The 13295-nt window shown below is 26.6% G+C and overlaps 1 protein-coding gene across 1 annotated transcript in view; it reads left to right on the top strand.

Annotated features, from left to right (window-relative positions):
- Positions 1-13295, top strand: part of LOC136971727 (coiled-coil domain-containing protein AGAP005037-like) — a 172481-nt gene that overhangs the window by 21326 nt on the left and 137860 nt on the right. The window lies entirely within an intron of this gene.

Below are 13295 nucleotides of genomic sequence, written 5' to 3' on the forward strand. Positions count from 1 at the left end.
CTCAGCATACTTCGTTCGTTTTTTAATCATTTTTTTAACAGTGATTATTTAAACAGACTTTAATCGATACTAACCAGCCATGAAGAGTAAAAAATGGAGATATTTTTAAAAATGCCGATGAAAAGGGTTTCTTTGTTAGTTCACTCTATTAAAAAATCATACTTAATGGGAATATGCAAATTAACTTCTTATCCGGATCCCCAAGAAAAAAAAAATTCTTTTTTTTTAATTTATTTCTTTTATTTTTCTTATAAATTATTATTTAAAACTTTAGGCGTATTGAAGTAAACAAGATAATTTAATGTGGACCAAGGTTCAAATGTAAAAATTAAATTAAAATAAGATACAGGGAATATCTGATTTGCATCTAGTATCTGTTCTGATTCAGAAGAGACTGACAACGTTCATGCAGTTTCCGTTGCTATGGTTACGGTCGGTGTCCGTTGCTAGGAGACAGGCAGTCTCCCGCATCTTGGTCGTCTTGTTTTTCTAACTCTTTTTTATTTTTACTTTTTTTTTAATATTTCTCTTTCTCCCTTTTTCCCTGTTGTCTTTATTGACATTATTCAGTTGTGTAGCTAAATAATTATCGAAAGAGCGAATGTTATTTTACAGATAACTAGCCAAGAAAATGATGCATTTTTTAATCCTTTAAATTAATTTTTCTAGTTTTAATTTGGACAATTTAACGTGCGTGTGTTAAAAGTGTTTTAATTATAATAACCGTTAAACAATTGTTTATTACATAAATTTTCCTAATAATGTAAGAAGAAAATTGTTCTTATATAAATTAAAATTTAATTCTTTTTAAATAAAAATAATTAGATTAGAAACTAAATTTACATTCAAGATACATAATAATTATATTATTTTTTTATTTTAGCGATTCTTATCTTTTCAGATTAAAAAAGTTTGGCTTTTCAAAGCATCTTAAATATGATTAATAATAACTTGCGACATTTTTAGAATGAATATTAATAGTTTTTAGCTTATTTTTGATCATTAATCAAATTTAAAAATAATGGACTCTTTTATATTATTCGGTGTTATATAAATTAGTATATTTTTTTAAATATAAATATTTAATTATAGAATTTAAACACGTGTTGAAGGTTAAGGGTTATAGGTGAAAAATGTCAAGTCCAGGGACGTGAATTATCCGACATTGGAGATGTGCCAAGTAAGGAGTGGTCGGAAAAGATGCTTGGATGAGATATTTGACGTTACACGGTTAGAGTATAAATCTCTAGAGTATTGTATCGTTTCTAGTCATTAAATGACATTTACAGAGTATGTGAAACGAGAAAGCAATGCCAGTTGTGCATAGCACTTGAATGTAACCAAGCAGAAGAAATCCAATTATCCATTTGCACATAGATTTTTCTTATGTAAAGTTTAGATAATTGATAAGTATTATTCAAAAATTTGACTTTATGGGATGCAGAATAATTTAATTATCAACACTTAAACGGACACAAACTTCTCTCTTATCTTAATTTTTATATCGGGTGTAAAATTATAAGGGATTTTAGTACGTAAAGCTCGTATACACATAATACATATTAATGAACCATTCATTAATAAAACAATCACACCATAAACAGAACGATACAAGAGCATCCTTTCAGTCGTTTATTGATCAATCTTTACTTGCCATACGTACTAAATTTACGGCTCTATCTAACTCCTGAACTATATAAATGTAAAATTAGACAGGTGTGTAATTAAGAGAAAGCTATTGTATGTTATTCTGATCGATTGAAGAAAGCAGCATCTTTATTAATTATTATAGAGCTTTTATATCTAGAGAGATCAAGGAGATAACGTTAAATAAAAAGAAAGTTTTTGTTCTCGAGATGATATATAGTCTAAATCCTTTTTTTCCTGTTAACAAGAGGAAAAAGGACGAAACGCATTGTGTTGATCAATAAGCTTCTTCCTTTATGTCGACACGACTCGAAACTTAAACATTATCAACGCTGTAATTAAAAATTATATCGTATACTTTTAATACACGAATACAGGAATGTATGACGCGATAGCAATATATTACAGCAAGCAATTTGTTAAAATTTCGTGTTAAACAGTAATTATTTATCGTAATTAATGTGTACAGCACTTGTTATAACATTTTAGTGTTTATCTTTCACAAAGAGAATCATCGATTTTTGTTTGAGTTGACAATTATCACGCTAAACAGAAGGATGAAGGAGAAAGAAATAAAAAAATAGGCACAGACGGAATCATCTATCGACGGACTTTACAAACGATCTGCTTTGTAGAAAGACGTTCGATCGAGTCGGGTCAAAGGTCAGTCAAGTGGAAAACTGAATAGCCTGCTCAATTATCCTCTGCACAACCAATCCAATGTTGGTCTATAGTTCTTAGACAAATGGCCCCTGATTTTTACGCTAGATGTCCTGCAAATTGTGTCGTTAGCTCTTTACTACTGGACTGTCAACAGACCGAGATAAGGAGGATAATAAATAAAGTTTATCTCAGGAAATTTTTATAAACATTAAGTGATAAAATTTGCTGGATTTTATTTAATACCGCCATTTACTAAATTATAATCATCATTCCAAGCTATAATCTACATCCGTTTATTGTTTTCGTGGGAGTTTTCACGTATTGAATAGATAATGCACGGAAGAGAAAACGGATATATTTAATTAATAAATTTCTAAAATTCATTTTCTTTAGCTCGTTTATGTATTTAAATTGAATTTTATCTTTTTTAATAGAACAAACAGCCTGCTTATTTTTTTCTTTTCTATTATTATACTAATATTTACTTTTTATATTAAACTTATGTCAATATTTTATGAATAAAGAATAAACATTGCAATCAAAGATTGTATTATATAAATTAATTCTGGTGTACTAAGGATCGATTTGTTCGATTCATCGATGAGAAAGATCGTTAAATAATATTGCTAGTGGAGAAAAGAGAAGAAGCTAATCATGCATTTTATTAATTCGGAAGTAAGCATAAGAACTTACACGAGAGCAAAAATACATAATGCAATTTTCATTAATATAATTGATTGGAGGAGTAATTGACGAGGATTATAATATTTCTGTAGCCAATCAGATTAACTTAAATTCGTAATATAGATCTAGATCTTGGTCACTAATCTTTAGACAATGTCATTCATTTGGCCACTTCTGCTTGACCTATCTAGTTTTGCTACAAGGAAGAAAGGAAAAATTTCACTTAAATGATACCGTACATCTTTAATATTTTATCTCAAAAATTTCTTTTAATATTATCTAAATTGTATTTAAAATTTGTGTAATATAAAATTTCAATTTTTTTTCACATTATATTTTTTATATTTCTTAAATCATTTAGCTAATTTAGGACTGCTTGTCATAATTCTAATAATAATCCTTTAAAGTGTTGAAATTTATTTCGGAGGTATTTGCAAAATTATTTATTTTATTAATATTTTAAATAAACAATTTAGGAGCTTAAATAAACAATTCACATTCAAGTAAATTTTTGATTTATTCTTCAAATTTCTCTTTTAACGCTGGTTTTTTAAGTGATAAAATGTCTAGATGTTCCATTGCTGATCCATGCCATTAAGTTTTCTTCAAAACTCTTTGGGAATTTGACTTTAACACCTCGAGAAAGCTCAATCATAAATTTAAAAAGTTATTTTCTTAAATATATTACCTAACACTTCTTAATAGCTTATATGCTACGATATTCTAGATTGCCTTTACTGTAAAGAGGAGGTAATCTAATCCTTTACCCTTCACGTCCAAGTATCTTCACCCTTTTGGGGTTACTCTCTATCATCATTCACTTTGTAGCATTGATTTCAAATTAAAGTAGCGATTTCTTTACCTAGATTAAGTTGTAGTTCGAGATAAACTCGACTTTTGCTTCACTATAAATCAGTCTCGCTTGTCACCATAAAATAAACTGCTCTTCTTTAACGATAATTGTTAGACAACTCTTAAAATTTCATTTAAAAATCAACAACGTATAAACTCATATATACTGTATATAAGTAAAATTACATAAAATATTCAACAACGTTGAGTTAAAGATAATTTTTCTTTATCAGAAAATTAACTAGTAACAAAGCATTTATTATAGACGTGTTGCATTAAAAATGTAACAAGGAAAAGCCACAATACAGGAGCAGAACAATTTGACCATCGTGAAAGGTTTTGAAAAGGTGATGTTATTAGAATCTATAGCGTTATAAGGCAATTTATCTTGATTATTACCAACCGAGAAGCTTTGGTGATAGAAAAGAGATGCAAAGAGACTCTCTTGGACTTATGTAAATGAGAAGTTTTCCAAAATGAAGTCGTCTGAAAGAGATGCCCTATCTGTTTAAGAAACGGGAGCAGTTTCGATTGCTCCAGCATCATAACGTCTTATATACCCTTGGGAAAAGAATAATAACGGTATATAGAATTTTTATCATTATTTCTTTTACTGTTTCCTTTCTCGTTTAGGTCAGAACATAAAATAGAAAATGCTTGTAAAAGTTATTTTTACGATATATTTTTTTATATACTATTTATACGTATAATTATTTATTACTAATAGTGTTTTAGGAACGAAAATTATAAACGATTTATCAATATTTTTATGATTAATTTGCTGAATTTTAGTAGAATGCGAAACATCTCTGCAATACTTGTGAATCGTAACCAGAAAGAGCATTTACAGGGTTTATATTTTAATTTACTGTCTACGATAAAATTATTTCAAAAAAAATGCTCTTGACAGAATACGAATTTTAAAGTTCAAATGATGAAATGTTTATGTACGATTATACTTTAAATTTATAAAATGTTAATTAAAAATGTATGCGTTTTTTTCTTTTATTTTGAGAACTTCACCATAATTTGTCTTTTGTTAGATACAACAAAATCTCCATTAAAGAACATTCCCGAATAGCGGACACCTCTATTTAACGAACATTTTTTGCAATCCCCAGACCCTTCAAATAGAACATCTATTATATTTACCTCTAAATAGTGGACGAACTTCTCGGACCCGAAGGTGTCCGCTATTCGGAGGTTACACTGTAAAAAAATGTATACAACAGATAAATCTAACTCTTTTAAATATAATTACGTATAAATTTATTAAAATTATATCATATTAACTTTAAAAATTTCGCAATACAATTTGTAAAAAGTGCAATTTAGCTGTAAAGAAGTCGCTTTGTGCTTCATAATTTTTCAAGGGTAATTCAAGGGTTTTTCAAGAAAATTTAAGATTGCTTGAAAGTGTCATGCATTTTTACGAAGAATGGAGAGAATGAGATAAGGTTTAATGACACTTCCTTTACAGAGATCATATTATAAAACCTAAATGAGAAAAACGTAATATTTTGGAAGAATAAAGACAAAAAGAATCAACACATCCTGTTCTAAAATATATAGTCTTTCGTTCATAATCACCAAGGAAGAAACTGACTCATAACTAAAATTAAGTAATTTCGAGTAAAAATATGATACCAATTTTGCATTTAACTCGACTAATTTAAAAATTCATACCGGTTATCAATATTCTTGATGTTTAATGAGAATGTCTACATTTAATGCATAAAATCTATAGGGAGAAGTTCTAAGCACTTTATAGATTAGATACTTGTCAGGTCCTGAACATTATTCATGTTTGATGATAACGAATTGTATTAATTCATACACATCTCTATGGAGAGAAATAATAATAATACTAACAATTATTAAAATAAACTAGGATAAGTTATTATTTATAATTAAAGGTAGATAGGATAAGAGTAATTATTTGCCATTTTGTATTCATCATTTTGTAAAAGTTCATTAAACTTTAATCGGATCGACATGTGGGAGGTATGTTGCGGGAATAATTTAAAGATGTTTACATTTTTACTCCTTTTCGTATACGTTTTTATAAATTACAAATAAAAAATACTTCGTAGCTGTTTGTTTACTATTTAAAATAACTATAGAATAACATCTTTGAAACATTTAACAATTTCACACTAAAATATTTTTGATTATTTTTTTTCTTTTAAAGTGCTATCTTTTGACAAACTCTTGAAAAGAGAACTAGAAAACTCAATTATTCTTTCACAGATAAAAAAAAAAAATGTTCTAAAGCTCATTTCTACAAGAAACGTTAAAGTATCTCTAGGATTTACTTTGAATCAAAGTGGTTATACTTGTTTACTTAAAATTCTTCAGAGAATGAAAAATAAATTTATGTAAAACTTAAGTACTGCTCCTCTGATGATAAAAATTTTAAAATCTTGTTATTTATTATTTATATTTACCATCGACGATATCTAAATAAATAATAGCATATTATAGAAATTTACTTCGATTTTTTGAGAATATTCGAAAGAAATATTTAATAGATTAAAAACTGAAATTTTTTGTGGTATAAAACAGAATAATGATGCTTTTATCTTAATGTCAATTTGTAAACACATTTTTTTTAATACATAAAGTTTTAAAAGGACCGAAAAGTAAGAAAGAACATAAAAGAATTATTGAAAAATATTTTTCCATTATAGGTAATTCTTCAAAAGATGAAAAAAAAAATCTTGTAAAATGTTTACTGTTAAACTCCCGAAAGATATCTCTTTGTGCACTTAAATAGTATATTTACGGTTCACTAGAGACATTTCATGTTACAGTAAAATAGGAGTATTTCCAGTTACAGTGTAGTATAGACATTTGAAGTAACATTCCAATACAGAACAGAACTGTAAACGTCTCTGTTGGGATGTTACCAGGAATGTCATTGCAGAGATATTTACAGTTCAACAGAGACATTTAGTATCGCTGAAACTCTTTCGGTTTATCGTCTAAGTCAAAATATATCTCAATTATTCCCTATTTTCATAAAGAAGTTTTGAAGAATTGTGTAAAATTCTTTTTCTTAATTAAATCTGGAGATTTCTGCCTACACAGCCGTCCTTAAACTATGATGAGATTGCTGCGGGTATTACTCATCTATCAGGAAACATTTTACGAAACTGGATGATTATTCATCCACTCCAATGTGATTGGAGACCATATTATTTAGCCTTAGGCCTGTAATGGTACTAAAGCCACTCAGTTTCCATAAGATCATCACCGATAAAAATCGATAAAATGCATCATTTCTAATTACAGTTACAACTTTTAGTGTAGTAACAAGTGAAAATTATCAAATACTTTTAATTATTTAAGTAAATTTAGTAAAATAATTTCTGTAGCGTAAGGTATTTTTATTAATTCGATCAAATTCATTCGCTTGGATGATATACTTGGTTAAGAATTTATAATCCAATCAATACTATCAAAAATTTTTTTATTCTGTCGAGACATTTCCATATCAAACAGTCGAATAAATCTTAATTAAATAATTAATACATCTGTTCGTATCATTATAGATGTCACAAAAGTCATCTAAGAAAAAAAGAAGGAATTTTGATATAAATTTAAAGTGATGTGTTAATTAAATAGCTTTCTTTTTACCCTCATATCTTTTCTAATAATCCAATTATGCGGGAATTTATAGAATCGAAAATCTTGTGCTTTTAGCAAAGATTGCAATTTATCCAGTATCCAATTTCATCCAGACGTTTCTTGATTTTTTCTACTAGAATTTTTTCACAGATGGACTGGATATTTTTCGCTGTAACTCCACATAGTTATCCACTTTTCTTTATTATTCTGGCAAACAGGTATTGAATTATTTTTAACAGAATTTCACATGATATATGATCAAGAAACTTTATTTTTAAAAAATTATTCTTTGTTTGAAAACAATAAGCAGACATCAAAAATTTTTAAATGATATAATGTTGGATATATATGCTGTATAAAGAATATATAAATTTTATTTCAAATGCATCTTTTGTTCTTACAAAAGGATCTATCCAGTGGTTACGTTTTATTTTTATTTTAATAAATAATTTATTTAATATTTTTCTATTAAAAAGTTTGAATGTAAAACAAATTTGATTTCAGATTGAGATGTATTAATTGATTTAACGCTAAAGTTAAAATAATTCTAAAAATTAGTTCTATTAACCAATTAGATTGTAGACTTAAGATACGTAGTATTTATCAACCAATTAAACAACTGGCAATTAAAAATTAATTAATATCATTAACTCTGATTCGTTTGTTTTTATAATTTAATCAGTTTCAAGCAGAATATTGGTTAAAATCTGAAATTGATAATAATTTTTAAAAACTGTTTTTAATGATGCCAATTATTACCGAATATTTATTGTGAATCAATTTTTTTTCTGTTTAAATCTGTGTGTTAATATTTATAAAAAATACGAGTAAATTTTAAAGAAAATAGCTATAAACATCTTGTTTTAAAGAAGATGTTATAAACTTTATCGCATACGATAGAAGCTGAAAAGGTATTTCTAAAATACACTCTTTTTTTGATAATAGAACAAAATCTTTTAACAATGACAGCGGATATGGTTTTGTATATTACCTGTCTTCTCGGATTTAAAGTTTGGGACGTTTAAAATCCTGGAATACTTTACAACAAGTAACCATAGCAACCGCCATTATAGTCAAGATAGTGACAAAACGTTTCATGCAGTGCCATGGAGTCTTCAATTTCAAAGATGTGCAACATCGACAGATCACGTGATTCATCTAATGGAATTTTTTTTTCTATAGAACATGAAGATAACAGAAATTCTCGGAATAATATTTGCTGGAATAAAAGAATGGAAGCTTATATGTAACCTTGGAAACGTAAACATTTAAGTTATAAGATGAATATAACAACAGCGCATAAAGATGATTATATCAGAAATAAAGTTATTATTCGGTTATTGCCTCGTGAAGTATTTTGATCGGATTCTGAGTATGATAAAAAGAGGAAAAAATGGTACATATATTTACATTCTATTCTCCTATCGTTACAGCTTTCTAGAGTTGAATAAACAGTAGGAAAATATCTCGGTTTATACTTTTAAATCGATTGTTTGATATTTTATTTGCTACTATATCGTTTTTATATGCCAAATAAGCCACGTTTACTATGTTTAAAGAAGATATGATTCACTTATTATAAGTTATATAAACATCTACCGAATAGTCGCTTAAAGCTTAGAATGTATATCAATCATAGCATAACAAATTACACGTAAAGCAGATGCACATGAACAGTAACAATTAAGATGCTCACCTAGTTCAGAACATTTATCATTGATAACTCTAAAATAATTAATTTAAAATATGTTAATTATTCTATAATTTAGAAATCGAAATGATTAATTATTTCATTATTTATATTAGAGTTTAGTGCTTTTAAATAACTTTAAAAATTTATGAATATTTCATTATTTGTTTTTATATAAAAGCAAAATACATTTTCTCTTTACTGAATAAAAGATAACTAGAAAAATAAAATGGACTATATAAATAACTAAAAGATTAAAAAATAATCTTAGGAACCGACAGAAGAAGCGAAGAAATGCTTATGAATATAAGAAATCCTTTGCTATGTATGTAAAACAACAAGCGAAATACGTTTTAATGACGTCTTGTTCGGTATATGATTTTCTTAGAAACGATTGGTTAACATTTAAAAAGAAGCGAAGAAAAATACGCCCACTCTGTCGATTTCTGTTTTTCAAATCAATTATACTTTAAAAAAATGATATATTTTAAATTTAAGTATCGTTTAAATGTGTTCAACGACATCCTATTTTGATTGTTAACATTCGTATCTACTTTTTTCTTAAATATTATCTTATATAAAACTGTAAAAATAATTTTTATAATTTGGTTTTATTAGTAGAATGGAATAATTCTATGTCTGACAAATTGAACATTTTTAGCAAAATATATTAAATGTATAACGAAAAACATTCGTTAAAAGAATATGAACCGTGTTTTTTATCGTGTGTAAGAGGATACGAAGGATATTTTTCTATTATCGTTATTTTCCTTACATAACAAGGAACATCGTTCAATATTTTAGTTTTCAATATAATAATTTTTTTTCTATTCTACTAAAAATAAATGAAAAATTTACAATTTCTTTTCCGAAAAAAATCTATAAATATTTTACAAATATGTTTTTAGTACGTTATATAAATATAATTATTTTCGAAAAAATAAAGAAATAAAAAAGGACAGAGCTATAGATATACATTTAATAGCATTTTCTTATAGAAGAAAAATTTATTAATTTTAACTTTAAGCTGCATACTCTGCCTTTAGGCAATAAAAAAAATAAGATTTAATACTAGAGCTTTTATTGAAGTTATTATTTTTAATCGATTTTTAAGTTTAAATTTTATTATTTGAACCTAGATTTCAATTTATAAAAAGTTATTGCGTTATTTTTAGAGTATAATTTAAAATTTTAACTTTAACTTTTTTAATCAGGAAGGGATCAACGAGTTTAACCTAAAATTGAGACGATACAATTTAATTTTGATTAAATTTTTATATAAATACATATAAGCTAGTATTAAAAACCACTATGAGATGGCGCCAAGATACTTAATAACATCACACAACACGATACAGAATTTTTCATTATCTAACTTTTGAAGAATCGATAAGTTTAACTACTAAAAGGTTACCAAGGTGATTTCTATTGTTTAAGGTTTTTTTTCCTCTTTCCTTAAAGTGTTGTAACTTTCCACGCTGCAGTTTTATTGAAGAATTGTAATTTGCCATAAAGTCTTCAGAACAAATCCAGCAAACAAGGTGAAATTTCAGATTAAAGTTTTATTTAAGAAATAAAACTTTTAAAGGGAAAGGAAAAAGAAGGAACCTGATGTTTGTCAGCACGGATATCAAAGGAGAAGTTTCTGGAATGGAAATGGTTTTTCTTTAGCAATATATGAACTGAAGTCAGTCATTCTATAACTGTGATGTGCAACATAAACACGATCTCGCTAGAAAATATATCTTTCCTAAATCTTTAAAGTTTTTTGAAGTTTGTTTATACAAGAAACTTATATACTGTACAGTACCTGCTTATAATTTATGGTGTTTTACAGCTGAAATTTTTATATGATTTCACCGGTTGCTACACGATAAATTTTAACGCGATTTATTTAATATTTATTATTATTTTACTAAAAAATATAATTAACCGATAACACATTTATTTAATTAATTATATATTTTATTTTATACTGTTACATATATTCTTAAAGATTTTAATTATTGTATTTAATGCTAATTTATTCGAATTTCGTTTCTGTTCAAGGACGACGCCAGCCAATGGGTAAGGGGGGGCAAGATGATGTAAATTGATAGAGGATATGAATTGTATGTAGGTAAAATAGAAACGATTCATAAAGTTTTAATCATTTACTATGTACCGGAAAAGAAATATCTCAAATAAAACATTTTCTTTAACTTACAAGAAGCCTAAGAAGATTATTTTAATTAAAACTTAGCATTTAAATAACTTTTTCGAATTTCTAGGGGAGGGCAACTGCCCCTCTCCCCCTTCCCCTGGCGACGCCCTTGTTTCTGTTTATGAAAGTTTATAGAATTATTCGATTATGGAAAGCTTTGTAAATCCATTGCTTAATTTACATGAATAGTTTAATTTTTATTTTATTTTTAAAATACTCTTATATGTTTTTTTCTTCAATATAGCTTCAGATTAATATATTATAGCCACGGATCTGCCGTCTAATATATGGGATCCAATAGAATCTTATATTATCATTTGTTGAGTAGATAGATGTAAGACACCTTAATTTTTCCTAATGAAATTTTTTAGTTACGATACTCTGAAAGAAAATAGAATTCTATAAATTACTTGCATTCACTCTGTTGATTGGATGGAGGAAGAAAACAAAGTAACGATAGGCATGATTATCGAGGTAAGAATTCAATTGTGATTGGCTGCATTCCTCCTTCAAGCAATGCAAGTCGTCTATAAAGAATCTCATCTTTCTTTAGGATATAAGAACGAAAAAAATTTCATTAAGAAAATGTAAAACTATCTGATATACATATATCCTATAAAGAATGACATAGGATAATATTACTTCTTATATATTACAGAAGTGTCAGATAATATGAGATCTATACGCAGTAACTATTGGACGAGATAGGCCTAAAATTACGTATGAGGCACTCTCTGTGAATACACATATTTATCAAAGATTGTTACATATATTATTAGTTTTATTGATAATTTGTTGAAGAAGCTGAAATAAAGAAACAACTTTATTTACTTTTGTTTATTCAATTAATTTCATAATGTATTAATGTTAACAGTAATTAAATTTTTAATGTTTATTGTCTTACGTAAATTGCACACAACGAAGTATATTTACAAATGTATACCGCACTGTATATATATAGTACGATATACATCTGTAAATATACAGATAAATATACAAATACATATATATATCTGTAAATTTGCATCGTTCTAAGCGTACTGTACAGTAGTACACGTGTAGACTGTATAGGCGTGATCACAGTTTTCATTACATTATATAGATGCATTAACAATCCGTAAAGACCTACCATAAAAATTTATAATTCTATTGCTTATTTAATGTTTGCATTGCTTATTCTATATTAAGCATTTTAAGCTTTCCTGTTTAGGCATATTAATCATTTTATTAGAGAAACACAAAATCAGATGAAGCCAAGAGCGTAGATCTGTCTCTACTGCATATAAAATATAAGAAGTTTATATTGTAGATAGCACTCATTATAAGAGTTTAAACAAATATAATTTACGTATTAATTAAGTTTACCTATTTTAACTAGCTGAATATAATTAAGCTAATTAAAATTAAAGTAAATTATCTAAATACAATTTATTTAATTTGCTTTCGTGTTTGGATATTTGATAGGAAATTTTATGTAAAGATGAACGATTATAATGTTTTATTCATATAAATAATTCAGTAAAGTGATAGATGTGATAACAGAGTGTATAATTATAAAGATGTGAGTGATATTGATTTTATAATGCGATAAGTAATCTAATAAATTATTTTTAACAATTTCCATTTATCATGAAATAAAAAGAACAAATCTTTTTAATTTTTTGAATGATAAAATTTATTTTTAGTTTATTTTTTATATTAATTTTACTGTTAAAGAATGTTAATTTAGATACATTCATTGAGTTTAAAGAGTGATGACAAAAATTTACACACTAATTAGAAGTAACTTGTGATAGGTTGTAGTTAATTAACAGATTTTTTTTTTTTTGGTATTTCGTATGATGTTTTAAATATTTTTTATGTCTTTTTTTAATAAAAAGCTGCCGGTTTCCTTACAATTAGAATTCCTTTTTTATCCGGTTTTTT

This window comes from Centruroides vittatus, unplaced genomic scaffold (assembly GCF_030686945.1).
Source record: "Centruroides vittatus isolate TY-2023 unplaced genomic scaffold, ASM3068694v2 contig_2696, whole genome shotgun sequence".
NCBI classification, from domain to species: Eukaryota; Metazoa; Arthropoda; class Arachnida; order Scorpiones; family Buthidae; genus Centruroides; species Centruroides vittatus.